The sequence below is a fragment of the Mus caroli genome, unplaced genomic scaffold (genome assembly GCF_978045245.1).
Source record: "Mus caroli unplaced genomic scaffold, Mus_caroli_1 scaffold_3, whole genome shotgun sequence".
Lineage (NCBI taxonomy): Eukaryota > Metazoa > Chordata > Mammalia > Rodentia > Muridae > Mus > Mus caroli.
In genome coordinates, this window is record NW_028227258.1 from 101669634 (window position 1) to 101675142 (window position 5509).

Sequence of the window (5509 nt, forward strand, 5' to 3'; positions counted from 1 at the left end):
GTCTTCATGGATTGATCCCTTGATAGTAATTAAATGACACTTACTTTATTTGGAGTGTATTTTATCTGATATTAGAATAGTGATATTTTCTTCTTTTTTTCCATTTGCTTAGAGTCCTTTTCTCCATCCTTTCTTTCTAAGATATTGTCTCTTATATGGTAATGTGTACTTTTGAAGGCAAGGAAACAAGGATCCTGTTTTCTAATCCGATCTGCTAGTCTGAGTCTTTTGATAGAAGAATTGAGACTATTGAGTGTTGTTATTGAAAGATGTATTGATTCCTGTCCTTTGGCTGATTTTGTGGTCTTTTGTGTTTTGTAGTCTTCTTTTTTAAACACTTGAATTCACATCTTGTAAATTTTACCTATAGCCTCTTAGATGTGCTTATCTTACTTCAACCTACAAAGAAGTGTTTTTGTAGTAACTTCCTTAGGACTGTGGTTTAACCATCATAGCATGTTTTATGCCTTTAAAACCAGTTACTTAAGAGTTTTACTTTCCCCATCAGTAATAACAATTATGTTGGGTATATCAATCTGGGTTGGCAGCATGATTTTTTTTCAGAACCCAATATGTTTCTTTCCAAAATCAACTGCTATTCTGAAGGGCTTGTCTTTTTATGGTGTTTGGTTCTTTCTTGCAGTGGTTTTTCTTCTTCTTCTTCTTCTTCTTCTTCTTCTTCTTCTTCTTCTTCTTCTTCTTCTTCTTCTTCTTCTTCTTCTTCTTCTTCTTCTTCTTCTTCTTCTTCTTCTTCCTTTACTGTATATTTAGTGTTTTAACTGTTGCATGATATGTAAAGCTGCTTTTCTGGTCATGTTTGTTTGTGTGCTTTTTTTTTTTTTAATATGTAGATGAATCTCTTTTCCTAAATCATGAAGTTTTCTTGTATGAAATGATTGAAAATAATTTTTATGCTGTTTGCATTAAATTCTTTCCTATTTACAATCCTATAATATTCTCTCTCTTTTTAAAAAGATTTTTAAATTTTATGTATGTGAGTATACTGTAGCTGTCTCCACACACACCAGAAGAGGGCATCAGATCCCATTACAGATGGTTGTGAGCTACCATGTGGTTGCTGGGAATTGAACTCAGGACCTCTGGAAGAGCAGTCAGTGCTCTTAACCACTGAGCCATCTCTCTAGTCACACCACAATTTTCTCTTTTCATGATATCCCAAAGATCTAGCATGTTCTGATTATACATTTTTTATTTTATATTTTCTCATTTGTTGTTTTTTTGAGACAGAGTTTCATGTAGCCAGGTACTCCTTAAACTCACTGTATAGCTGAGAATTACCCAGAATGTCTGATCCTCGTGGCTTCACCTCCAGAGTGCTGACTTACAGACCACCTATTTTTCTTAGGTGCTGGTGATGCAATCCAGAGTTTCTTAGATGCTAGACAAGCATTCTATTAACTGAACCACATCTCCAGCGTGTTCACATACATTGTGTGTGTATATATGATAGCTATATATCATGTTTGATTATATATATATATATATATATATATATATATATATATATATATACATAAAACCACTGCAAAAAGAACCAAACACCATAAAAAGGCAAGTCTTTCAGAATAGCAGTTGATTTTGGAAATACACACACATACACACACACACATATATACATACATACACGTGTGTAATATGTAATATATACGAAGTATGTTTATACATATAAAACATACTTTGGATATATTGTACATACTTTGTATATATTGTCACTAAATAATCTGATTCCTCAGCTTTGTCTTCAAGTTCTGACAACATTGCCCTCTACCGTGGTCCATTCCCTTGGGAAGGCCTTCTGATGAGTGTTTTTATTTGATTGACTTCTCATTTCCATTCTATTTCACCTTATTTAACTTTCTCTTTCCTTCAGCACTTCTCTTTATTAAATTCTATTTCTATATCCTTAATTCATTCAGTTGCTCCTATTCTCTTGTGATTCATTCATGCCTTCACTGACATCTTTCAACACATTTATAATTATTCTTTTGATTTGTGTCTCCAGAGGTTCAGTTAAAACTCTCTCCTAGGGAGTTGTTGTGGAATTTGTTACTTTTGGAGGAGATATGTGGAATTGTTTAGGTTTCCTGTGAGGCATTTGCCCACCTGAGGTTATGTGGGATTAGATCATTGGCTAAGTTCTTTTTCTTTTCTTTTTAAATTCAGGTCTTTTTCTCCTTTCAGTGGAGTTATTTGCAATTATAGAGATATAAGTTATGTACAGTATAGTATGATTTGGGTGGTTTATTTATGTTTTATACTGATGTTCAGAACACCAGGCTACATTCCAGACCTCCTTAAGAACTGAAGGATATCTGCAACAGCCATAAAAGATAGTAGTAGTTTAATAAAACTTAGCTACTCCTCAAGATCAGTTTTTTTAGAAAGCAAAAGAACACCACTGATAGTACTGTGATCATTGATTTATTCATTATTGTTGGTATGAACATTGAAAATAACAAAAAGGAAACATGAAAACACCTTAGGTTTACTGATTATTATGTTGCTAAGTAGGAAGTCAAGGAGGTGATGTGCATAGAAATCAGAAGGGTAGAGGCAAGAACGACAAAGGAAGAGTAGGCTGTGTGACATCTGGGTTCTGGTAAACTGGAAAAAAAAGGAGTATCATACACTCAGATAAAGCAGATGAGTTTAATATTTCAAGAGGACAAATAATGGAATTTCTGTTCATGAGAGAAGCTATGTGATTTGAAAGAGGTGAAAGGCTAACAAGGAAGAGAAAGGGTGAGAAGGTTCAGGTACCCTGCTACACTGATCTTGGGTAGACTGTAGATAAGGAATTGTTACAGAGGGCAGAGAGCCATAGAGACTTTCGAGGACATTGGCTTTGGACATGGCTTTGGACACTTCTTGACCTCATGTAGTGGCTGTTGTTGTTGGTTTTGGTTTTAGTCTCAATGCCTTCCTTCCCTGAGCTCAGAGGGTGACTGAAGTTTAGGTTCTGCCTTACTGACCTTCTTTTTTTTTGTGTGTGGTTTTTTTTTGTTCATTTGTTTGTTTTGTTGTTGTTATTGTTGTTTTTCGAGACAGGGTTTTCCTGGATAGCCCTGGCTGTCCTGGAACTCACTTTGTAGATCAGGCTGGCCTCGAACTCAGAAATCAGCCTGCCTCTGCCTCCTGAGTGCTGGGATTAAAGGCGTGCACCCCCCCACCCCTTGGCCTTACTGACCTTCTTAACTACAGAGTATGACCAGTGATGGGCTTCTAAGTCTTTCAACACTCCCTAAATATTTATGTGTTCTGGGGATCAAAACTCCAGTTGTAATGTTTGTATGGCAAGAATTTCATCCACTGAGCTATCTCCCCAGTTCAGGATTTTGATTTTTACTGATGAATTCATGTCTAATCACAAAGAGTTGCAATGTATCAAGAGACAGTATGATTCATTTGTGTTTTGTATGGCTTTGTTTCTATGGTACTGAGGACTGACCCAAACATCATGTTCATGTTAGTTCTGTGGCTTTTGAACTTACGTGGCTCAAAAGATATAATTTACAACCAGGATCAGTATCTAAACAAAGTTTAAGTTAAATAAATATGAGTTGGGAGAGAAAGTGTATGGGGGGGGGGAGGGGAAGGAAGAGAAGGGAACCTGATCTGGTACTGGGTGAGGGCAAAGGACTGAAGCCCTGAGTGCCAGCAGAAAGAATGGAAACAGGCAACCTAGGAAGATGGGGGGGGGGGCGTCCAGAGACCTGGAAGGTGAGAGACTCTCAGGACTCAAAGGGAGGGACCTTAGATGAAATGCCTGATAGTAGGGAGAGCGAATTTATAGAGCCCACCTCCAGCAGGAAGACTAGGCATCAAATGAGGGAGAGGGGGGCCATCCCACAGTCAAAACTCTGACCGATAATTGTTCCTGTCGGAAAGAATTACAGGGATGGAAATGGAGAGGAGCCTGAGGAAAAGATCCAGCAACAGGCACAAATTGGGATCCAGCTCAAGGGGAGATCCCAAGGCCTGACACTATTACTGTGGCTATGGACCTCTCACAAAAAGGGACCTAGCATGGCCATTCACTGGAAGACTGAACAAGCAGCTGAAAAAGTCAGATGCAGGTATTTGCACCCAACCAATTAGGGAAGGCTGAAAGAAGCTGAGGAGAAGGGCAACCCTGAAGGAGGACCAGCAGCCTCAATTAATCTTGACTCCAAGATCTCTCAAACACTGGACCACCAAACAGACAGCATACACCAGCTGATATGAGGCCCCCAACACACATACAGTAGAGGACTGCCAGGTCTGTGTTCATTCAGAAATGCACCTAACCCTCAAGAGTTTGGAGGATCCAGGGAGTTTAGAGTTCAGGTGGGTTGGGGGGTGGGGACATCCACATGGAGACGGAGGACTGTGGAAGAGGTATGGGATGGGGAACAGTCGGAGGGTGGACAGGGGTGGGAATAAACTATGGAGTGTAAAACATAAATTGAAACATAAATGAGTTGATTTGTATATATTTCTCATCTTAAATCTTAAATTCCTTTGGTGAATGAAAGTGCAAGGTTCTTTATGATGTATAGTGTGTTTAGGTTTATAAATGGATCTGGGTTAAACTCTGTGTACTTTTGGCCCCAGGCATGAGGTATTAGCTGTTTTAACATCCTGTTTCAAAAACAATAAGGCAGTAATGTCTCCATGAAGGCAGACTTTATAGCTGATTTCATTGAAGGAAATGTGTGCACTTTCTTAAATCTCAGTCAGTGAGATCCTAGAGGCAAAGTCCCCTCTCTCCTCTGGCCCTTAATTTTCTGTTTTTCTACCATGTCATCAGAAGTGAGGGGAATGTTCCCAGGTTCTGTGGCACTTAATACTGACAGTGAGATGAGTCAGCATTCAACAGCAAAGATAGCACACAGAGTATGATGTCATGGTCACATTATGTTCATTTTACTTCACTCAAGCTTCTGCTCAATGTCACCTCTGAGAACACTAGCTCTTGTGCCCCCAGGTACCACACTTACCTGCTAGCAAGTCAGCTCAAGCTATTTTGTATTGTTGACTTTTTGTTAGAATCACCGTAAGTAGATACAGCTAATACTGATGAAGGTATCTTTTTAAGAAGGATAAAGGGGAAGGGCAAATCATAAACCAAGCCCCTTGGATGAGCGATGAAGTAATGGATATAGCAAATCATAAACCAAGCCCCTTGGATGAGCGATGAAGTAATGGATATAGCAAGTGAGCTTGTTTTCCTCGTATGTGTAAGAAAGAGTTGGTACCCCGCTCCATGAGCTGAGGACTTCTGTAGTAATAACTCCTTCTAAATGATGTGTTTAGAAGGAAAAACATTATATGAGGTATTTTTCAGGTGCATTTAATTGTTTCAATAGAGTACAGCTTCATGTGGAGTAATGTCAATGTTACAGTGGATTTTTGAGGTAGTATTTTCATCAATTAAAAGACATCTGAAATAGAGTTTGGAGATACGGCTCAATGGTTAGCAGGGCCTGAGTGCAGTTTCTAGTACCCA